The 24,722-nt window shown below is 49.2% G+C and overlaps 1 protein-coding gene across 2 annotated transcripts in view; it reads right to left on the reverse strand.

The window, feature by feature from the left end:
- The window catches only part of USP2 (ubiquitin specific peptidase 2), a 204,248-nt gene that overhangs the window by 138,764 nt on the left and 40,762 nt on the right, over nt 1-24,722 (reverse strand). The window contains exon 1 of one of the 2 annotated variants that reach the window (XM_075327577.1): nt 22,398-22,823. The exons of the other annotated variant lie outside the window; for it this stretch is intronic. The gene's annotated coding sequence lies outside the window, so the exon portion shown is untranslated. Of the gene's footprint in view, nt 1-22,397; nt 22,824-24,722 lie in introns of those variants that run through there. 2 annotated transcript variants of the gene reach the window in all.

Raw genomic sequence — 24,722 nt, forward strand, 5'->3', positions numbered from 1 at the left:
GATTGTTATGGGCAGCCCGCCATCGTCCCGCGCAGCGACCCCCTCACCTCCGTCGGAGGCTGAGGAGCCCAAGCCGGAGGCTGACACAGCGGAGCAGTTCATCAGTCATGAGCCTTTCCGGAGGCTGCGCCGATTACCCGGGCAGTCCCTGTCGGAATATATCCAAGCTCAGAGAGCTGAGTGGCAACGGGCCTACCACCCGGAATAAGCATCAAGACCGGAAGATGGCGGGCCTGTTTTGTTTTGTTTGATGCCGGCGTGTTCAAGCCGGAGAAAGTTTTACGTTCAAGTTGCTGATTCCGGAGAGAGCCTGCTTGCTGGACTGAGCCAGGGGCTCCTCCGTGTCAGGAAAAAGAGAAGTTCCGTGTTCCTGCGTTGACCACCAAAGACCGGGAGCGCTACTAAGCCTCCGGGCACACCAAAGACCGGGAGAGCTACTAAGCCTCCGGGCACACCAAAGACCGGGAGCGCTGCTAAGCCACCGGGCGCTGGACAGGTTCGCAGTTGATTGAACATGTTTTATGTGGTTTTACAAGTTGTAATTTTAGATTGGAGCCTGGCCGGGAGGCTCAGGCTTAAAGAGGGGAGGTGTGTAAGGGGTGGGCAGACCCCTCACAGAGAAGTCTAGTTAACCCGGAAACGTTATTAATAAAAATGTTTTATATTATATGTATGTATGTTGAGTGAGGGTACCCCCTAGTGGCCGGGTGGGACGGCTGTCACCACATTGGGAAGGAGGAGCCGGCAGTTTAGGAGGGAAGAAGGTGTGTGAGACGGGCAGTGGTCTCTGGGACAGGAAAGGAGAAGGAACAGCCAGGGGCAGAGTGTGGCAGCTGAAGCTCCGGGAAGCCGGAGAGTACAGGAGCGGGCAGAACCTCGTAGGGTGAAGCAGCCCGGTGTGGGTCCGGGCTGTGGGTAGCCAGAAGTGGGAGCCGGGCGAAGAGGAGTAGTCAGGCAAGTCACCCACTTGAGGGGACGCTAGGGCAGGCTTTCCCTCAGCTAAAGAAAACGCCACAGCACTGTGTTTTGTTACTGCCACGTGTGGAGACTTGCGAAGAATAAAACATGTTTGTTATTTGCATCGAGCCATGCCTGAAGAGTGTTTGTGCGCCGGACAACACCTGCACCACCACACTCTGCCCCACCACGACATCTCCTGTCCCCAAAGTGACGGTGGAGCCAGGGGTAAGCCTGTCAGCAAGGGCCACGACTACAAGGCCGGAGGCACCCCTGGCACCCCGTTACAGTTACAGCTTACCGCAGGCTGTCAGAAGCCGGCTCCCTGCTGCCTGCACATTCAGATTGTTGCTCTCTCGCTGCCAAACACAGCGATGTGTGCTTCACAGCAGGAGAGCAACGTCCAAAAAATGAACCAGCACTGTGTGTAATGAGCAGTGATTTCACAGCAGGGGCCAAATCGCTGCTCAGTGTCACACACAGCGAGATCGCTAATGAGGTCACTGCTGCGTCACAAAAACCGTGACTCAGCAGCGATCTCGCTATGTGAGAAGTGCCCCTAGTCCCAGGCCAGCTTTTCAAACTAATTTACATAAAACTGCAGCATTTCACAGAAATTAACTATGCACTGCTGCCATCACACAGCCAGGTTTGGGTTCATGCTGCCAGAGTTCACGCAGCATCAATCTACAGACAGGTTCCTTTTGGAAACATATTTTCACTTTTTCATACACAGTTCTAAGGACTTTTACTACAACTAAAAAAAAAGTTATTATATTGTGATTTCTGATGTATGGGGTACAAGGGTCCTACTACTGCCAAGAAAATGGAATGTTGTAATTAACAGGTATGTTCTCACCACGTGACATCATGATTTCTCTTCGTACATACAGCTCTGTCCTCACTAACATAACACGATCCTCTCCGAACATCATCACCTCACCTGCTAAATCATTTATCATACTAGATGTCATGAATGTGTCATGGGCTGATGTGATCTTGGGGAATCTGGGATCAGGAGTTCACAGGGTATTGTGGATTGCAGATACGCTTTAGTGCCCACTCGTTATTTTTCCTGAGATGCAGTATATTTAATTCGTCACTAAAGGGGTTAAAGTGAACCTGTCAGGTGCAATATGCACTCAGAAACACGAGCAGTTCTGGCTGCATATTGCGAATCCCTGCCTTAGGGTTACTTCTCACATAGTGAGATCGCGACCTCTCCTTGTCGGGACAGCCCGTCTGCGTTACCGTGGTCACGGCCCCTTTTGTGGCGAATGGTGAAGTTGTATTGCTGGAGCGCAAGGCTCCATCGCAACAATCGCCCATTCGTCCCAGAGACGGTGTGCAACCAGCTGAGGGGATTGTGGTCCGTCTCCACGATGAAGTGGCGCCCGTATAGATAGGGTTGCAGACGCTGCAGGGCCCACACTATGGCCAGGCACTCCTTCTCCATCGTGGAATAGGCAACTTCCCTTGGTAACAGCTTCCTGCTCAGGTACAAGACTGGGTGCTCTTGGCTCGCAGAGTCCACCTGGCTGAGCACCGCACTGAGGCCGAAGTCACTGGCGTCGGTCTGTACTACAAACGGCCGCGTGAAGTCGGCTGCCTGTAGCACGGGCGGGCTGGACAGGGCGTCCTTTAGGGCCCGGAAGGCTGTCTCGCAGTCCATTGTCCAATCGACTGCAGAGGGCAGCTTCTTCTTGGTGAGGTCCGTCAAGGGCTTTGCCAGGCTACTATAGCATGGAACAAACCTCCTATAGTACCCAGCGGTCCCCAAGAAGGACATCACCTGCTTCTTGGTCCTGGGGGTGGGCCAGGATGCGATGGCTTCCACTTTCTCAGGCTCGGGCTTCAGTGTTCTCCCACCTACCCGGTGACCGAGGTACTGGACCTCGCTCATGGCCAGCTGACACTTTCCCGGCTTGATGGTCAAACCTGCCCGGTGGATCCGCCTGAGCACCTGTGCTAGATGCTCTAGGTGGTCCTCCCAGGTGGGACTGAAGACGGCAATGTCATCCAGGTACGCGGCCGCGTACCCTTCAAGTCCCTTGAGCAGGGTGTTGACCATCCGCTGGAAAGTGGCAGGGGCATTCCTCATCCCGAATGGCATCACCGTGGACTCGTACAGTCCAAATGGGGTAATAAAGGCAGAGCGTTCCCTGGCCTTGCGAGTCAGGGGGATCTGCCAATATCCCCGGCTCAGATCCATGATGGTCAGGTACTGAGCCCCGGCCAACTGATCGAGCAGGTCATCGATGCGTGGCATTGGGTACGCATCGGCGACCGTGACCGCATTGAGCCCCCTGTAGTCCACGCAGAACCGAGTGGTTCGGTCCTTCTTAGGGACGAGGACTACAGGCGAGGCCCAAGCGCTGTTGGATGCCTGGATCACCCCCAGCTTCAGCATCTCGTCAATCTCCTGGCGCATGTGTTGCTGCACCTCCAGGGAGACCCGATATGCTGAACGCCGGATCGGGGGATGATCCCCAGTGTCCACGTGATGGACAGCCAAGTCAGTCCTTCCGGGCTGGTTGGTAAACAACCCCCGGAAGGGGTGTAGGGTGGCCCACAGCTGGGACCGTTGGTCCTCCAAGAGCTGGTGGCCAACCTCCACATCCTCAATGGATCCGCCTGCCCTAACCTGGGCTAGCATATCCAAGAGGGTTTCCGCTTCTCCCTCCTCGGGCAGGTTGCACACGGGGAGCGCACATGCCTCCCGCTCATGATGTGCCTTCATCATGTTCACATGGAAGGGCTTCCGCCTTCCACGGGCAGGGTCCAGGGTGACCAGGTACGTCACAGGGTTGAGCTGCTGGTACACGAGGTATGGGCCTTCCCAGGCTTCCTGAAGCTTGTCCTGTGGTACGGGGACCAGTACCCACACCTTTTGACCCACTTGGTAGGTCCTCTCACAAGCGTTCTGGTCGTACCAACGCTTCTGATCGGCCTGGGCTTGAGCCATATTGTCGTGTACCAGTTGCGTCAAGGCCTGCATTTTGTCCCGGAAGCGCATGACATACTCGATAACCGACACTCCAGGGGTGGCCAAATCCCCTTCCCAAGCCTCTTTCACCAGAGCCAGGGGGCCCCGCACCCGTCGCCCGTACAGGAGCTCAAACGGTGAGAATCCTGTTGAGGCCTGTGGAACCTCCCGGTAAGCAAATAACAGGTGTGGGAGATACCGCTCCCAGTCACGCCCATGGGAGTCGACCAACATCTTAAGCATCTGCTTTAAGGTGCCATTGAACCGCTCGCACAGGCCATTAGTCTGTGGATGGTACGGGCTGGCCACCAGATGTCGCACCTGGACTTGCTTACAGAGGGCCTCCATCAGCTGGGACATGAATTGGGTCCCCCGGTCAGTGAGCATTTCCTGGGGAAAACCCACTCGGGAGAAAATCTCCAGCAATGTGGTGGCCAACTTGTCAGCCCGAATGGACGACAAGGCCACTGCTTCTGGGTACCGGGTGGCATAGTCCACTACCGTCAGTATGAAGCGTTTCCCGGAGCTGCTGGGGATGGCCAGCGGGCCGACCAGATCCACAGCCACCCTCCTGAAAGGCTCATCGATGATGGGCAGAGATACCAGTGGGGCTTTGGGGCGTGGCCCCGCCTTCCCCACTCTCTGACAGGTTTCACACGAACGGCAGTAGGCAGCCACATCGGCCCCCATTTTTGGCCAGTAGAAATGCTGGTTTAACCTGGCCTTGGTCTTAGCGATCCCTAGGTGTCCGGCCATCGGAATCTCATGTGCGATCCGCAACAACTCCGTCCGGAACGGATAGGGTACCACCAACTGTCGGTCCCTGGGCCACGCCTCCGGTGAACCCTGCTGGACCGTGGCCCGGTACAGCCGTCCTTGGTCCCAGACCACTCGCTCCGGGTCCGAGTCCGAGGGAGGCTGTGCCGCCTGCTCCTTAAGAGCTTTCAGGCTGTCGTCAGCTTCTAACGCTGCCTGAAACCCTTGACTAGATGTGGCCAGAATCGACGAGACTGTCACATCTTCAGTCAGTACCCCGGGACCTGTGTCCTGGCCTCCACCTGACTCGGCTGCCACTTGGTCAGAAGGGGAAGAGCTATCGGACCTCCGGGAGGCCCCTTGGCTTCCAGCACTCCCACTGCGGGTGACAGCGGCCACAGCCGCTGCGACCGTGGGTCGTGCCTGCTCCTCCTCCGTTCCTGACCAAGTCGCCGGTTCAGGCAGACCTACCTGGCTTCCTGACACCCCGGTTGTGGGGGAACCATGCACCGAGATCTTACCTGGGAGCACTTCCGCTCCTGGACCGGCCCCAATCTCACCTGCCTGTTCCCCTCCTGCAGCAGCAGAACCCCGCTGTGAAATCTCTGGGGACCCCACATTTGCTGTGGTAGCCCCCACCCCACACACTGGTCCTCCCCCTGCAGCACCCTGCTCTCTGCTTATCCCTGCAGAGGGCAACAGATCCCAGCTCACAGGCTGGTTACTTGTAGAGGCATTGTCACACCTTTCTCTGACCCCCTCCCCTGTCACAGCTGCAGCTGAGTGTGTGTCTATGGTGTCTATGCAAGCAGAAATATCAGAGTTCACTCCCTCCTCCCTTACATCATTCATAGATAACACATTAACATTGTCCGGAGGCATGTCAGTACGGGCTGAAGGTTCAGCCCTTGGTTGGGGCCCAAACTGGGAGGTTATCTGCCCCAAATCTGTCCCAAGTAGCACGTTTGCAGGGATCCGATCAGTTACCCCCACCTCCCTCACCCCTCGCCCTGCGCCCCAGTCCACATAAATGTCAGCAACAGGCAGCGCCGGGTCAATGCCTCCAATCCCGGAGACAGCGAGGGTTTTTCCAGGGATCAAGTCTTGGGGGGACACCATCTCAGGCCGCACCAGAGTCACCTCCGAGGCGCTGTCTCGCAGTCCTATGGTCACAGACCGGCCGACGGTGACAGGTTGGAAGCTGTCCAGGGACCTTCCACCACCCCCACCCACACAATACACCTTGGGCGGCCCTTGGGACGGGGACGGAGCCGGGGCCTTGGGACGCTGAGGGCACATGGCCTTGAAGTGTCCAGGTAGGTTGCACTGGTGGCACCGTCTTGGTTCCGCCACGGGCCTGGAGAGGGGAGTTGAGGGGGACACCCCCTGCAGTCTAGGGGCAGGTGGGGCAGTCGCAGAATTCATCTTACCCCCTCTCCAGGTGCTGCTGGTGGCCGCTCTCCTGGCCTCAGGGGCCCGGTTGTTGGTGTAGTCATCGGCAAGGGCAGCTGTAGCCGTGGACCCCTTTGGCTTCTGGTCTCGGATGAACTGGCGGAGATCCTCAGGGCAGTTCCACAAGAGTTGCTCCGTGATGAACAAGTCCAGGATCTCCGGTCCGGTGGAAAGCTGCAGGCCTTGGGTCCAGTGGTCGGCAGCTCGGGCAAGTGCCCGCCGGTGGTCAGCCCAGGAGTCCTTTGGTCCCTTCTGTAGGCTCCGGAACTTCTTGCGGTAGGACTCTGGAGTGAGGTTGTACTGTTGGATCAGGGCCCGCTTGATGGTGTCGTAGCCCTGATCTGCCTCAGCAGGCAAGTCCCCAAGGACATCCAGGGCCTTACCCCTTAAACGGGGGGTCAGGTATTTGGCCCACTGGTCCTTGTCCAGATGGTGCTGCAAGCAAGTCCGTTCAAAAGCAGTCAAGAAAGAGTCCAAGTCTCCATCCTTCTCCAGCACTGGGAAGTCCTCAACACGGACCTTTGGAAGTTTGGTGTCTCGAAGGTCACATGTGGCTGATGAGGGCCGGAGCTGAGCTAGCTGCAGCTGGTAGTCACGGTCTGCCTGTCGCTCTCGCTCTTCACGCGCTGCCTGCCGCTCTCGCTCCGCAGCCTCACGCTCTGCGTGCCGCTCTGCCCTGCGCTCTGCCAGGAGTTCCTTGTAGCCCTTCTGGTCTCCAGCCTGGAGAAGGGCCATAGCCATTTGAAGAAGGCTATCCGAGCCTCCCAGGCTCGGTGGAATGGCACGTGGTGATCTGCGGCACGCTGCGGAGCCTGGTGATTCACTGTCCCTTTCAGAGCGGAGGGCTGGCATCTGGCTCGTTGAGGAACCTTGGGTGAGCTCCTCCTCATCTTGTCCAGCAGTGCCAGGTTGCGCAATGTCCTCGGCAGAACGGTTTTCTGGCGTCGAGCTCCTGGAGGACTCGTGGGCAACCTCCTCATTGCTGTCCACAGCACCGTCCTCCCTCTCTTCGGCTCCTGCCTTAGCATTGGCCAGTTGCATAGCTCTGCTCCTGGTGCCATCAGCCATTCTTGCAGACTTTTGGTCACTGACACAGAACTGACACCTGATGCCTCCACACACCTTACAGTATCTGCACTCTGACACTCTAGTGTTGAGCTAGTCTGAAGACCCCAGCAGCCACAGCTGCTGCAGGCAGTCTTTAGTGTCTGGGAGTATGGGTCTCACACTCACACACACTATTATCTCGATCCCACCGCTATGCCACCAATATGTCACAAACCACCGGGGGGGTCACTCAGAAATCCCCCGCGCTGGCTACCAGTACGTCACAATCGGGGGGTAACAAGTGGGGGTCACCCCTCCTTTATACCTCCCGACCGACAGACAGAGCACGTGACGCGCTCTCTAGCGCCCCTCTTATAGTCAGGCCAATTATGGAATTGCCCGACAATAAGCAAGGAGGCCGCTATACTACTTATGCCGATTATTGAAGGGTCCCCGGTGAGAGTAAGGTATATATTCCCCCGACCTCCGCGGGCGGAATATATAAAATCTCCCCGAATCTCACTGGCCTCCCCACAATAATCCTTGGCACAATTCGCTGCCACCAACCGATTTACGGTAACTATTAGCCGAACACACAGACGTGGGATTCAAGATCGAGATAACAGAACAGCCCAAGATTAATTATATAATTTAATCAGCCTAAAGCACACTAGAAACTACAATATATACAATAGGGAATCTACAGAATATACATATGTCAGAGTACAGTTACAATCAAAGCATGGGTTACAAACAGGCATACACAGTTCCAGCAGTTACCTTGTTGCGTCTGGCCACAGGGGGGCGCTGTAGACCAGGTTTCCAGGAACTCCCTCACAGGTCTTTCCCAACCAGGCCCCCGAGCAGAAGAACACTGGAAAATGGCCGAAGTAGGGTTATCAACCTGGGCAATCCAGGTCCCCTCCTACCTTAGTGACCTCACAGGGAAGCCCTGCTCCACCCCTGGCTGGAGTTATGGCCAAAATCCACAACATGGAATATGGCCATAACTTGGCCTGGGAGCGTCGTAGGCGGACGCCAATGCTCTCATTGTGACAGTTATGAATTTAGCTACAGAACGAGGGGACTCATGACCTGTCTGCCAGTTCCCCATTGGCTGATATCACGCCTGGGGCATTTCCCAATGTCCTGCTCCCATAAAAAGGGGGTGCCGGCATCGTCCACATGCGGAGACACCATTTTTATGGTTGCCATATTTATCGGAAATATGGCTTGCGAGATATGAACCATTTTTTACTGGAGTCGTTCTGTCTGCTAGTTCCATAGCCTTGCTAATGAGATACAACTCTTGTTACAGGGTGACGGCAGGGAGTCATCCTGTGTCCATTGTTCCCACACCACCTCATTTCCATATCACAGGACATGGCCATGAAGGTGTAAGTGGAACACTGAGAACAAGAAGGGAGGGGGCACTGCCAGGGAGTGATGAGGGATTATGACTGGAGTCATAATTCATCTTCATATCCCGGGATTTGCCTCACACTACTGTTTTATAGTGTACCATTTGTGTTGCATTGCTTGCTTTGGGTCTTCTCCTCTCCCGTAATAACTCTACCCTGCTGTTCCCACTCTGTTGTGTCGTTCACCGGAAGACCTCTCGTACCTGGCATGCCCTTTAGTCACATCGTGACACTAGAACTCCAGAAATGATAAACAAGAATATTTTTAGATTCAAATCTCTCCTTTGCTTATTTTTATTTTTTTGTAAAGTGCCAGTAAGGGAAGGCATTCAAGGCAACAATGGCGCTTTCCAAGGCCATCTCATGAGCTTGAACTATAAACGTAATGTTGCCTCTTATTTTATTTGTGGGCTTTGAGGCATGTTATTGAGCTTTGTTTTGCAGCACAATGTGAGAGATATTTTAGGATTTAAAGGACTTGACCAAAGATCCCCTTCATCAGTGGAGCAGATGGGTTATGTCCGTTGTGGCATTGCCACTCTTGTATTCAGCAGCAGTGCTCATATCTGTGCAGCTGTGCCCGGTGAAGATGATGTGCAGTGCCATACAGCGGCATGGACGCCTGTGCCCTGTCATTTCTGCAGTGAAGACTGCTGCCCGATTGATTTACCCGAAACCTTGAGACATACGTGTGATTGTTAGTAACCCCCTGATATGAGGACCTTCCTAAACATCTTGTTTTGACTTGTACACATACAATATATATATCATGATCGGGAATTGTTGGGGTTGTCTTGTCAAAGGGTCACGGTATTTTCACCTACTTGAAAGTCGATCAGGCTTCAGCAGCCGCTGTTACAGTATATGCTGTTATATGCATGCACAGAAGGGGATATAACTAGGAGGGACCAATCACAGTTCCATTGTAATGCAAACAAGGCCAATCTGAGACCTAGAATGTCCCATAATTTATTAATCCAAGCATGTCAGGGATCAGCAGCACATGGTGACCAACAAAGACCGTCTAATGATTTCTGCACCTGCATCATACTCACATATCGGTAAAAGCCGATAGAATACTTTAAACACATATCTTTAATCTTGTATCCCAAACTGAGGTTTGATGTTTTCCAGCCCTAAAAAATAAGTTATCCACTATGGTAAGGAACAAGTTGCTGATCTCTGCATTCTGTCTGGGCTTCCCTGTGAGCAGAGGTGTGCACGCACAGCCTCCAGTGCCATTATTGTCTACTGGATTACTGAATGCAGCACTTCGCTAGTCCTATAGACAATGAATGGAGCGGAGACCACACACATGTGCACTTAATCTGCATTCATGGGGGAGCTACAGGGCCAGATTCTTGGGGTTCTAAAGCCTGGATCTTGGCATCGCTGTAGGGCCCAACAGTCAGATACTGAGTGATCAACAATTTATTAATTATCCTGTGGATAAGGGATAACTTGTTTTTTATTGGGGGGCATAACCTTTTAATAGAGTATAAGAATCTAGCATTAGTTTACAGCAGTTTCAGTTACCTTTGGGAACAGTAAGACACCATGCCATGCTATTCTATCCATCTCAAAGATCATATCCCAATATGTAGTAGGTGTAATAATAATTACAATAATTACAATAATTAGCAAATACCTCCAATTAGAAAAGGGTCATTCCACATCAAGTGGACCAGTTTTAAAAATCGTCCCCACTCGACCTTCTCCGATTTTGTTGAAAATTTATAAGGATGTACATGTATGTTTGAAAAGAGGTTCTGTAAATTTTTAGGGCCAGATCTCAAATACATTGGGCACTGTTGCCCTTTCACTGGAGGTCCCACCAAGCCTGCGGCTTCAGCTAAGAGGATTTTGCAAACTTTGGCACATAGCCATTACAGTTCTATACTGGTTATGATGCTGAAATTTGGCATACTAGCTCAACTTTTGCTGCTAAACACGATAAAATTATTACCGGCTATGACAAAACAATATTTTGGCCGCAATTTTGTGTCAAAGTAGCTTGTAAAACGCCTTGCATAAAATTTATGCCTAACTTTGCCCATATATAACTCAAGACCAAAAACCAATAGTAACTGGTGCTTTGCCCTGTACACCAAACATCTACATGACTTTGTGTGAAGCCCCGCAGGTGTTGTGTCGGTGTCGGTGCGTTACCTTCAGGGACTCCACGTTGCTGGATCTCCGTCACTGGTAGGAAATCTTCTGTTTTGATCGTGACGCCACTCTCAGTATTGCGGCCAGTAGGGACCGCCACTGCAGGTTGAGGGTCGCCTGGGGCTGATGGTGTGTGCAGTTAGATGTAGTAGCCTCCTGAGAGTGAGGCAAGCCCCAGGGCCCTGTGTAGGTTTGTAGTACCACAAGTCGCAGAATGACCACACAGGCAGGATGTCTTTCAGGGTTTTTACTCACTTCAGGTGGCAGGGTGAGTAACCCGGGCGTAGCTGAGATGAACCAGGTGGGAACCAGGTATCCTTCAGGCTAACTTTATGAGGGTGACTACTGACTCGCCTTCCTTAGCCCTTGGTGGTTTGGGGTGACCCCGACTTTGAGTCCCTATGGGGGTCACCCAGGGAAGATGCTGCAGCCTCTCTCCCCTTGTTGTTTGCCGTGTGCTTGTTCCCCGGGCCAGGCCACTCCAGCCTCTTGCCTCCTATGACCTATGGGCCCTAACTGCGGTTACGTGGCTGCGGCTTTTGTGGTGATGTGGTGTGGGCTTTGAGAGCCCCACACCGGCAGGTTTAGCAGAAGAAAGCTGGATCTATCTTCGCTTCGGGATCTGCCGCCCGGTTGGGCCTGGTGCTCTCTAGCAGTCTCCTTACTTCCCACTCCGTTGCACTCTCTAGCTGAAGCTGGCTTTCAGGCAGCACTCCTAGTTGACCGTTCTCCCCCGTCTGTAGCCACTGCGCGGGCGCTGTTAGACAGCAACAGCCCCACAGGTCTGCTCCTCACTGAGCCCTATGGAGTTCTGCTCTAACTGACTCACTGCTCCTCCTCTCCTGTTCTTGCCTACGCCACCTAGCAACCAGACTCTCCACCACACCCCTTGAGAGGAGATGGAGGCTCTACCCCCTCCACTATTCCAGTGAAGGTGAAGGCTTGCCCCCTCCTGGGATCCCCAGGGGTCCTCTCATGGGTACATGTGTGAGACCTGATCACTATGCGCCTGTGTTCCACACCCCTGTCAGCCTTCTGGATTACCTGTATTGTACTGTCCCCAGCATGGGTGCAGTACTCAGTGGTGCCTGACCAGGTCAGGGGCGCCACATTCCCCCTTAGTTATCACCAGCACGTCCTCGGGCTGCAAGACAACATTTTAAAATGCATAAAACATTAAAACATGTAAAACATTTTTAAAACCACCATGTATCAGACATCACCACCCTCCACCCACAAGTCCGTTAACCCACCCAAAACCCTCTCAGGAGGCAGGTCACCGGTCCTGTTGGTAACCAGGTCTGGGCCATCTACTTCCCCAGACCTTTCCTCCAATCTTCCTCTCCCGTTGGCCGCGACTTCAGCCACTTCTGGCAGGATGTAGAGGCGGCTTACATGGGCTGGTGGTTTCAGGGTATACCTGGCCTGGTGGATCCGCGCCGTCAGCCTCTTCTGGCAGGATGCAGAGGCGGCCTCCACAGTTGGTGCTGGCCAGGTACCCTCTTTGTGGTGGTGAGCCAAGGCCCCATAAACAGGCGTGCTCTCTGGTCGCAGGTGAGCCAAGGCCCTTTTCTACGGACGGGCCCCCCTGGTTGCAGACGAGCCAAGCCCCTAAACAGGCTGGCCCTGGTGGTGGTGCCACTGGTGTAACTATTTACACTGCGAGAGTTTGTGGCTATAGCAAGTTCATAGCCTTAAGGTTTATGGTTTTCTCACAATAGTTTTTGTGGGCGCATTTCTTAAACGTTGCAAACAAAACTTGTCAAAACTTCAACTGGTAACTTGCTGTATTTCTTTACTTCTCTCTACTCTACTCCTCCGTTTCACCAGGGCGTGGGCATGTAGGGCACCGGCACCTGTGACTTTCTTGCTCTCCGTCGTCGTCCGTGGTTGTTTCATCTGTAGGATCTTTGTCTGTGGTTGTTTCATCTGTAGGTTCTTTATCTTTCCTTTCTTGGTCTTCGTCTGTTTCTTTTTCTGTATCTGTTTCTTTATCTCTGTCTTTTCTTTCTTGTCTTTCTTGTCTTTCTTGTCTTTCTTGTCTTTCTTGTCTTTCTTGTCTTTCTTGTCTTGGACATGGTGCTACGTCTAAGGCATAGTAGCCCCTTTCTCCTTGATGCAAGGTGAACTGTACCAAGTCCCCAATCTTCAAATTTCTGCCTGAATGTCCTCTGGGCAGGTGGGCTTGAACATCTCTCCGATTTACAAATATGCCCTCTTTTATTCCTTTCACTACAATGAAGCCGTATCCGCTTTTCAAGTTGAAGTCCTCTACTATTCCTCTGTAAAGGGGTCCTCTAGCCTGGGCTTGGGACCTTCTTAGGCACCTTTTCTCCTCCAGGTCTCTGGCTGTGACCTCCCTCTGCTCTGGAGACTGTGGTGTTGGAGGACGCTTTGTTCTGCTGCGCCTTGTCTTGCGGGCTGGGTTCATGCCTGCGGGCTCCCAGGTGAGGTCTTTGGGCTGATCTTCGTCTGCTGACGGTGTCAAGTCTTCCTCCTCCCAGCGGGAATAGGGCAGCATCTCCGGCTCTGGGTAGGGGTCTGCTGCGGTTGGCGTCGGAGTCAGCTCCTCAGCTTCCTGGCCTCCTCTCCCCCTTAGTTCTTCGCTGCACTCCTTTGGTGGCAGTGCTGGGGATGGGCTCTCTTCAGCTGGTCTGGGCGGTGGACTCTCTGGCGCGGCTGCAGGGGTTGCCTGAATCTCCTTGGGGGTATGCGGAGGGAGCAGGTACCGATCCACCATCTCTTGCGGGAACTGGGCCTCCAGATCAGCCTTCAGCTTCCAGTATTCGGGGTCCTCTCCTATCAGGGTCTTCCTGGCAGGGACCTCTCTGGACTGGGGAGCGGTGTCTGCTCTGGCCTTGCAGGCCGGGGAAAATGATGAGGTAGTCTTCTCTTCTTGGCGGGCCGCGCCCTGTATGGCGGCGGCCTGGTCTTGGCGGGCCGCGCCTGGCATGGCGGCGGCCTGGTCTTGGCGGGCCGCGCCCTGTATGGCGGCAGCCTGAATTGGCGTTTCTGTCGCGGCCGGTTCCTGGCGGGCCGGACTGGACACTGCAGCCGCGGTCTCACTTGGCGTCGCAGCCTCGATGGGGTCCGTGCAGGCTGAGTCGGGCGTCGCTGCAGCGATCGGAGCTTGGCGGGCCGCACCCGGCGGGGCTGCGGCCTGGTTCAGCATATCACTTGCGGCGCGGACGAGCGTCGCTGCTGCGTTGGGGTCTTGGCGGACCGGGTTCAGCAGGGTGGCAGCCTGGGTCAGCGTCACACCTGCTGCACGGATGAGCACTGCCGTGGTGGTCGGGGCCCTGCGGGACAGGCGGGGCATCGCTGCAGCGGCCTGGACTTGGCGGGCCGCATCTAGCGTGGCTGCGGCCTCACTCAGCGTCGCCGCATCGGGCGCCTCCTCTGGGACCGCGGTCGCAGCAGCTAGGGTCGGGGCTCTTGTTCTAGCCGGGGCAACACCGGACTCACCCATCGGGGTCTGAATCGTCGTCGCCGCTCGATCCGGCAGGCTCCGCGCGGCTCCCTCCTCATAGGTCCGCACCGCCGCAGCCATTTCCAGGAGCTCCGTGCGTTCTTCTCTGAGCCGTCGCACGATCCCGGCCTCCAGCCGGTCGCAGAAGATGGCAAGCTCCCGGCACCACCAGGCAGCAGTGCCTGGTTCTGGGTATCCGCGTCTGGACTCCATTTTCTCTAGCAAGCTGCTGGCTTCTCTTCTGCTCCGCCGTTTCTGGACGCTTCCACTTTCTTCATCAGCGAGGTCAGGACTCTCCAGGGGATCTCTGGGTAGCCACGCCTCTTCGTGGGCGGTAACTTCTTCCAGCGCGGGCTGCTGTTGTTTTTCAGCGCGCTTTTCATGGTGGCAATATGGCGGCGCTTCCAATTTTTCAAGCGGACCGCCTAGGCACATGGTCACCTGTCTGAACAGGTCTAGTCCTTATCCTGTTCGTGACGCCAGATGTGAAGCCCCGCAGGTGTTGTGTCGGTGTCGGTGCGTTACCTTCAGGGACTCCACGTTGCTGGATCTCCGTCACTGGTAGGAAATCTTCTGTTTTGATCGTGACGCCACTCTCAGTATTGCGGCCAGTAGGGACCGCCACTGCAGGTTGAGGGTCGCCTGGGGCTGATGGTGTGTGCAGTTAGATGTAGTAGCCTCCTGAGAGTGAGGCAAGCCCCAGGGCCCTGTGTAGGTTTGTAGTACCACAAGTCGCAGAATGACCACACAGGCAGGATGTCTTTCAGGGTTTTTACTCACTTCAGGTGGCAGGGTGAGTAACCCGGGCGTAGCTGAGATGAACCAGGTGGGAACCAGGTATCCTTCAGGCTAACTTTATGAGGGTGACTACTGACTCGCCTTCCTTAGCCCTTGGTGGTTTGGGGTGACCCCGACTTTGAGTCCCTATGGGGGTCACCCAGGGAAGATGCTGCAGCCTCTCTCCCCTTGTTGTTTGCCGTGTGCTTGTTCCCCGGGCCAGGCCACTCCAGCCTCTTGCCTCCTATGACCTATGGGCCCTAACTGCGGTTACGTGGCTGCGGCTTTTGTGGTGATGTGGTGTGGGCTTTGAGAGCCCCACACCGGCAGGTTTAGCAGAAGAAAGCTGGATCTATCTTCGCTTCGGGATCTGCCGCCCGGTTGGGCCTGGTGCTCTCTAGCAGTCTCCTTACTTCCCACTCCGTTGCACTCTCTAGCTGAAGCTGGCTTTCAGGCAGCACTCCTAGTTGACCGTTCTCCCCCGTCTGTAGCCACTGCGCGGGCGCTGTTAGACAGCAACAGCCCCACAGGTCTGCTCCTCACTGAGCCCTATGGAGTTCTGCTCTAACTGACTCACTGCTCCTCCTCTCCTGTTCTTGCCTACGCCACCTAGCAACCAGACTCTCCACCACACCCCTTGAGAGGAGATGGAGGCTCTACCCCCTCCACTATTCCAGTGAAGGTGAAGGCTTGCCCCCTCCTGGGATCCCCAGGGGTCCTCTCATGGGTACATGTGTGAGACCTGATCACTATGCGCCTGTGTTCCACACCCCTGTCAGCCTTCTGGATTACCTGTATTGTACTGTCCCCAGCATGGGTGCAGTACTCAGTGGTGCCTGACCAGGTCAGGGGCGCCACATTTGCATTGCTGCAATATCACGGTCACAGCATATGTATTTGTGGAAATATTCACACCCACATATGATGACAAACTTAAAAAAGACAAATTTTACCTATTTTTAGGTCAAATTTCTCAAAAAGGGTATCCCTAAAATATATTAATTCTGATATCATTAGAAAGAGCACAATTTTCTCTACAAGGATCATTGTTTTTTTTTTGGAGTCTCTCAGTTTAAGAAAAGAAAAATGCCACTGAACATGGTATTATTTATTAATACGCAATGAATGGTAACTGCACTATTCAAACCCTTGCGTTGGTCCATGGTGGTTATACCACAACCAATTCCCTAAGAATTGGTATTATAATCCTATTAAGAATTGTAATAATGCCGTCTTTCGAGAATTGGCAGCCCCATCGCCTAGGAGCCATGGCCGATAGCCGTGCAAGGCCAGCCGCGGGCGGTGTCTTTATCGCAGGTTCCGAAGCCTGAGGGTGGGTGTCTTTGCCTAGGATCCCAAGCCTAATATTGGGTATCTTTTGTTGGTTCCCAAGCCATAATGTGCAGTCTACGTGGTCTGGAATTGTTGCTGAATTTGCAACATAATGGGTTCAGAGAAGCTGTATTGTCGGCCCATTGCTGTTGCAGCTGGTGCTGGAATTATTGCAATGATTGACTGCTCGGGAATCCAGCATGTATCGTTTCTCACAGGCCAGTGAAAGAAGCTAGCTGGTCCATGAGGATGCATAAAATTTATTAATGCATCATGGTCGTCGACTGAAATTTCAGAAATATTTCCAATCCACCAGTTCCTATCGTAAATGCAGGCAATGTATTGCCCTGGCTGGAGGTTTGCAATTGGCACAAAAGGCATTTCTGATCTGACAGATCTATCTACATGGGCAATGAAAGATGATGGGTCATTTCACACCCTTGAAATGCCAATCTTTTTGTCATCAATTGGCACAAACTGGTGATTTTCTCTTGTTCCAGCAATTGTATGTCCATCTTTGAACCTTTCCTCTTGAACTACCAGTATTTCGTCAATTTTTTCTTTTGGAACAAGAAAAAACTTGATTCCATGCAGTTGCTCGTTGCAAAAGTTGAATAAATCCACCGGGGTCAGTATTTGGTTTTCAGTTGGGCGTTGAAGACTGGCACGAGCTGCCAACCTCTTTGCTGTCCCCCCAATCCCATCACAGGGCGACTTTCCATGACTGGTACCAAAAAAATTCCATTCAGCGCTGATAATGAAATCAGCATTGTGGTGGCACAAGTTGAGAAAATTTTTGAAGTTTTTGTACTGAGCTGCAGATCCATCGCTGAAGTAGTGGATATGACGAATCCCATAGATGAGAGTCTTGAGATACTCCACAATTACTGTTAAGAAAGTGTGGACTGCAACTGTGTCATGTCGTGAGCAATCACTGGTTATTATTAGTTATTATTATTAGTCAATAACTTTTCATAAATACAAAGGTTTATATGTTTTTGATTATAATAGACATTGCTAGCAACAATACAACTCTGTAACATAATAAGAATCTGAAAATCAAACACAAAATCAATGCATTACGCGCATAAATAACACCAAGTTCAGTGGCATTTTTCTTTTCTTAAACTGAGAGACTCCAAAAAAAAAAAAAAAAAAAACAACAATGATCCTTGTAGAGAAAAATGTGCTCTTTCTAATGATATCAGAATTAATATATTTTAGGGATACCCTTTTTGAGAAATTTGACCTAAAAATAGGTAAAACTCGGGTTTTTTAAGTTTGTCATCATATGTGGGTGTGAATATTTCCACAAATACATATGCTGTGACCGTGATATTGCAGCAATGCAAAGTCATGTAGAGGTTTGGTGTACAGGGCAAAGCACCAGTTACTAGTGGTTTTTGGTCTTGAGTTATATATGGGCAATGTTAGGCATAAATTTTATGCGAGGCGTTTTACAAGCTACTTTGACACAAAATTGCGGCCGAAATATTGTTTTGTCATAGCCGGTAATAATTTTATCGTGCTTAGCAGCAAAAGTTGAGCTAGTTTGCCAAATTTCAGCATCATAGCCAGTATAGAACTCTAATGGCTATGTGCCAAAGTTTGCAAAATCCTCTTAGCTGAAGCCGCAGGCTTGGTGGGACCTCCAGTGAAAGGTCAACAGTGCCCAATGTATTTGAGATCTGGCCCTAAAAATTTACAGAACCTCTTTTCAAACATACATGTACATCCTTATAAATTTTCAGCAAAATCGGAGAAGGTCGAGTGGGGACCACTGGTCCACTTGACATGGAATGACCCAAATGTAATATAGTTATCCTGATAGAGCCATGTCTGTTACCTCAGGAGCAGGGCATTGCAGGACCTTAGATATTCATGGTTATGACCACTAGCAACTAACTGGCTGTGACTATATATGTGGTTGTAACTATGGATACCTAAGGTCCTGCAATTCCCTGAACACGAAGTAAGCAACAGAGTGAATCAGGAGAACTATACTACATTTCTAATTGGAGGTATTTGCTAATATTATTATTATTATTATTATTATTATTATAGCTACTACATATTAGGACAGGATCCTGGAGATGGGAATACCCCTTTAAGACTTCAGCAGGAGCAGCTAACATCTAATGTATAAAGGGCCTCACAAATCTATGTCGTTAGTGAAGGGAAAGATTTTGCATTTTTATTTAATTTATCTTTTTGTTGTTTTTGAAGGTAAACCATTGTCAGAGGTGTGTGACAGCAGCTTATGGCCCAATTACAAGAAAGGAAAGTTCAATGGAAAGCCGGTTCCAACTCTCGGTGCATCTAAACAGACCAGCAATCACTCAACTAACGAGCAAAACACTCGTCTGTCGGGTCCACTGATTTTTAAGCTGACTTAAAATTTGCTTTCTAAAAAGTGATATGCTGCCAATAACATGATATTCTATGGGCACAGAATGCTTGTATCATGGATTGTTCTGTGCTCGTAGAATGTTCCATGGCGTAAACAGGCCATCAGACAACTGCCAATGGGCCTGTGTGTAGGCAATCACCGGCATGGATCACCCCAGAAAAAGGGGCCACTGTACCATTCTCACCATGTAGAACACATTCATGCTCGGTCAAGCCAAGTGTGTGTGTGTGTGTGTATATATATATTTATATATATATTTAGAGAGAGCGCGAGAGAGACAGGAAAATAAGTATTTGATACACTGCTGATTTTGCTAGTTTTCCCACCTACAAAGAATGGAGAGGTCTGTCATTTTTATCATAGGTAACTTCATCTGTGACAGACAAAATAAAAAAAAAATCCAGAAAATCACATTGTATTATTTTTAAATCATTAATTTGCATCATATGGCATGAAATAAGTATTTGATCACTGACCAATCAGCAAGAATTCTAACTCTTACAGTCCTGATATTTTTTTTTATGAAGCTATCCTACTCTGCACACATCACCTGTATTAACTGCACCTATTTAAACTCGTTACTTGGATAAAAGACACCTGTCTACACATTCAATCAATCACACTCCAACCTCTCCACCATGGCTAAGACCAAAGAGCTAAGGACAACAGGGACAAAATTGTAGACCTGCACAAGCTGAGATGGGCTACAAGACAATAAGCAATGAGAAAACCAAAAAACCTCATAACCATTATAATATTGTATAACCACCAGAGACTACCTCAAGTGAGGGGCTCTGTGGTGAGCACCTACTCATTGAAACACATGAATACACAGGAGAAGCAGAGTATATAAGGTGCAAAATCATAACAAAGTTTATTATAGTGCATGATTAAAATGACACACAAAAAATCATCAGGGTCAGAATAAAACCACAATATAAAACCACATAGAGGGGTAAGTGTTCTATGGGGCTCGGATTGCCTGGGAAAAATACCAGTTATAGAATATCAAGGACAAAAAACCATCCATGAAGTAAAAAGTAACACATTCAGTATGGAAAAATCATTGTTCATTAAAGCATCATAGAAATGGATGTTAAAACTGGTAAAGTGCATGTGCTAAATCATGACATAATAAATACCATGAGCAATAATACTGAGGTAGTTTGTCCTAAGGCAAGGTGCTGTCAGAGGCAAAGAGAGCTCCCAAGGGGATATAACCATCCAATCTACCCTGAGGCCATCCTTCAACGTACGTTTCGCTTGGTAGTGTAACACAAACTACCTCAGTATTATTGCTCATGGTATTTATTATGTTATGATTTAGCACATGCACTTTACCAGTTTTAACATCCATTTCTATGATGCTTTAATGAGCAATGATTTTTCCATACTGAATGTGTTACTTTTTACTTCATGGATGGTTTTTTGTCCTTGATATTCTATAACTGGTATTTTTCCCAGGCAATCCGAGCCCCATAGAACACTTACCCCTCTATGTGGTTTTATATTGTGGTTTTATTCTGACCCTGATGATTTTTTGTGTGTCATTTTAATCATGCACTATAATAAACTTTGTTATGATTTTGCACCTTATATACTCTGTTTCTCCTGTGTATTCAAGACAATAAGCAAGCAGCTTGGTGAGAAGGCAACAACTGTTGAAGCAAATATTAGAAAATAGAAGAAACACAAGATCACTGTCAATCTTATTTGGTCTGGGGCTCCATTTAAGATCTCGCCTCATGGGGTAAGGATGATTCTGAGGAAGGTCAGGAATCAGCCCAGAACTACCCAAAAGGACCTGGTCAATGACCTGAAGAGAACTGAGCCTACAGTGTCAAAGATTACAGTTAGCATCCCACTACACTGTGATGGAATAAAATCCTGCAGAGCACACAACATCCAGCACATGTCCAGGCCCATTTCAATTTCACCAATGACCATCTGGATGTTCCAGATAAGGCATGGGAGAAGGTCATGGGGTCAGATGAGACCAAAATATAACTATTTGTCTGGGCAACTAAGGAGTGGCTCCTAAAAAGCATTTCAAGGTCCTGGAGTGGCCTAGTCAGTCTCCAGACTTGAACCCAATAGAAAATGTTTGGAGGGAGCAGAAACTCAATGTTGCCCAGCGACAGCTCAAAACCTGAAAGATCTGGAGAAGATCTGTATGGAGGAGTGGATCAAAATCCCTGCTGCAGTGTGTGCAAACCTCGTCAAGAACTACAGGAATCTCTGACCTCTGTAGTAGCAAACAAAGGATTCTGCACCAAATATTAGGTTCTGTTTTTGTATTGTATCAAATACTTATTTAATGCAACAAAATGCATACTAATTATTTAAAAATTATACAATGTGAATATCTGGATTTTTTTTTTATTCTGTCTGTCATGATTGAAGTGTACCTATGATAAAAATTACAGATCTTTCCATTCTTTGAAGGTGGGAAAACTTGCAAAATTGGCAGTGTATCAAATACTTATTTTCCTTACTGTACATATAGAGAGAGAGGTGTTGGCAGAGACACATTTTCGTCAAAACCATCCACATGCCGAAGCAGCCACATCCGGTGTGTGGGTCTCTATGGAGCAGTTCGTGGCTACTGAACCAACATGTATTGGACATAATTGGAAATTTTGATTTGTGCAATTATAACATACATAATAGATAATCTGCTGACCACTGGGGTACCTTGAAACTCAGGCACCAATATCTTTAATCCTCAGTGCAAAAGTCTTTAACACTATTGGACTTCTCATATGGGCCAAAGGGTCCTTTTAGGCCCACCTAGGCTTCAGATCCCTTCAGTGGCTGAAGCCCCTACATCTGCTAGTTACCACCCTGCTTCAGAATATACATTCATTTACCATCAAACTACGTTGTAGGTAGATTTTATGCAGACGTCATTAACATTCAGATATTTTTTTATCCTTGATGAACCGTTAGTTTTAAAACGATCATGTATAATCTAAAATATCTGAAGATTTGAGGAAATGAATTGTGTGATGGAGATGATTCATTACTTATAAAGCTTTGCAACTTATTTGTCACTATTAGCTTCAACTCCACAGCTACGGTTATAAAGAATGCCGAGAGCTGTGGCGTATCTGTCTAATCCAGAGTTATCACAGTCAATCTTTTCAATTTTTCACAAGTGGCTTCTTTTATCTAGTTGTATACTTTATATGTCATTATGTATCATCATGTATCTCTGCAACTGAGTAAGTTATAAAATGGATATAGTGGCCATAAATTACAGCCCTGGCTCACTTTCAGGCAGCCCCCCTGCTCCAAACCTGAAGATTGCATGACCCTACATTGAGAACAACTAAGCTCCCAGTGCTACAAATAGTGTAAAGTAGAGAAACTCATAAATGTAACCAGTGGGAGCTCATATTTATTAGCCACAAAAACTCCAGCCATGCAAGGTTGATGTCCATGCCAGTATAAATAGTCTCTCTGAGGGGCAATCGGAAATGAAAACTGAGGATGTATGCTGAACAAAACTTTAGATAAGAGAAAGTTTTGATGTATGATATTAAGAATAGGCTGTTCCCAGTACCCATGGGCTGAGAATACAGAGGGAAAAGCCTTCACCCACAATACAAAGACACTCACCCCCTTCCTTCATGCAGTTGTAGGCCTCGTTTCCAGAGCTTTAGCTGAACTCTTTGTCCTACACATGGACGTCTTTCTTCTTCGCCCTTGTTTCCCTGTCTCTGCTCTTGTGTCTCATAAACTTTTCTTCTTTTTTTTTTCTAATCTTTTCAAAAATATTTATTCCGACCCCTAAACTTAAGCTGTTCCTCCTCTTGTTTATGCAGCAACCAGTGAGTCTAGCTCTCTCCTTTCTTTGGTCCTTTACCTCCAGACGGAGGTCTTCTTAGAGTGACTGCATCATGGATATAGATGTTCTTAGAGTTTGTCTCTGGATCTTGAAGTCTTCTTCTAACATTGGTTGTGTTTCTGATGAACTCTTTTCTGTTGGCTTCTTGTAGTGTCTTGTATTCTTCTCATGTGGGTGTTGGTCTCTCTGTATAGCTCTCCTCTGCCTGTTTTCCTCCTCATTCCTGTAAGAGGAGCCGCTGTGTCTCACATGGCTGCTGAGTCCCTGTTACCTTGGGAATGACCCTGATTACAAACACTTTTCATGCTGCTCATTGAGCGAGCTGAAAGCGCCCAGTGACTTACCAAATTCTACCTAGTGTTTACCAAGTCAAACAAGTACAGACCTGTCCTACAAATAAACAGGGGATCCGTTACACATAAGGGATCCATAGTGAAATAGCATTTCTGATACATCAGAGTAATATCTTCTTACATTAGAAGCTGATGGCGGAACTTGTTTGTTGATCAGAAAAATTCAACAGAGCAAGCAATTCCTGATCCGTATAAACCGTGGGAACAATTCGAGAAATGATTGACATATTGGAGTACAATGTAGGGAAGGACAATACGTCTGCACCATGTCCTTGATCATATTGGTAACGGTAGCTCTAGATGTGCCAAGTCATCCGTTGTGACCATCCAGTAGCTTTTTTAACTGCCCATACAGAATAGATTAAATATATTGGCGACCAATGCAGATTATTGTACTTATAATTGTAATTCTTAGGGAAAAACATAAGAACTACTCTTGTAATATTGAGCTCAAAATGCAACATGTTACCGTATTTCTAGGTTGCACAGGTCCATAGTATGGCACAAGCTGTGGCTCCACTGTGATTCTAATAAGGCATTTTTTAAAATGTCAGAATATATCTATAATAAAGAACTGTATTGTGGCACGTTAGGGTTAAAGGGTTTCCATTGTTAATAAATCCATCCTGTCTAAAGAGACCTTGGAAAAAAAGAAAGTTTTCAATTACAAATCATTTTCAAAAATGCACATTTTTTCTATTTAGTGATATAACCTGATTGCTGGTCTTAGGTTTTGCTAACAATATATTTAATTACGGTAAATCATCAATATATTTCATCAAATCTGGTCGTTGGAGGAAATGGAAGAAAAGGGTTAATCCGTGCTGCCAGAAGAAGATCACTGAAGATCAATGGGAATTAAGATGTTAGATTTTATTGTTCGACGCATTTCGGAGCCATAGACTTCTTCAGGAACAAAAATCAATAATGTACATTTTTGTTTCTGAAGAACGAGTGTATGGCTCCGAAATGCATCGAACAATTAAATCTAACATCTTAATTCCCATTAATCTTCAGTGATCTTCTTCTGGCAGCGTGGATTAACCCTTTTCTTCCATTTCCAAAATTGCTATCCTCCTGGGTCTTCAGCAGCCATCCTCAACACATGGTTATAGTGGTTGTGTCTATAACACAACTGCACCAGGTTAGTGTACCCAAAACCTAAAGATGAACAAGCTGATTAGATGTAAATCAAATTAGGGTTGAATTTAATGAAATTTGCAAGTCCCAGAGAATTTAAACAATTAACAATTTGACTCATGTCAATCGATAAAAAAAGTTCACTGCCTTTCTCACATATCAACAGATTGCATCGGTCACAGAAGGCTGTTTTGGCATCAGGCAGACTAGACAAGCAAATGCTTTGAAGCTGTCACATCACATGGTATAATGCAGCCTATCATAAAGGACTATCATAACCTGCATAAAAGCCAAGGCATGTGTGACGCCCTGGGCAAGCCAGGGGTCACAGGTCATAACACCACCACACCCTACACCCCAGATAGGTACACCAAAGCTAACCAAAAATCCTTGTTGCCTTCCTCCAGGGGCTGATGTCCACACCAGGGGGTGGGCCAGGCGGTTGGCTCCGCCCACCGAGGAGTTCACAGCCCTGGAGGCGGGAAAACCAGGCAGTTAAGCTAAGGAAGTGAAGGAGTGTAGACAGAACAGTTAGTGAAGTTGAAGTGAAGTGGTAGAGGAGCAAGAGAAAGGAGTAAAAGTGGAAGAGAAAGTGACAGTTGA

Source organism: Anomaloglossus baeobatrachus, chromosome 11, assembly GCF_048569485.1.
Source record: "Anomaloglossus baeobatrachus isolate aAnoBae1 chromosome 11, aAnoBae1.hap1, whole genome shotgun sequence".
In the NCBI taxonomy this organism is placed as follows: Eukaryota; Metazoa; Chordata; class Amphibia; order Anura; family Aromobatidae; genus Anomaloglossus; species Anomaloglossus baeobatrachus.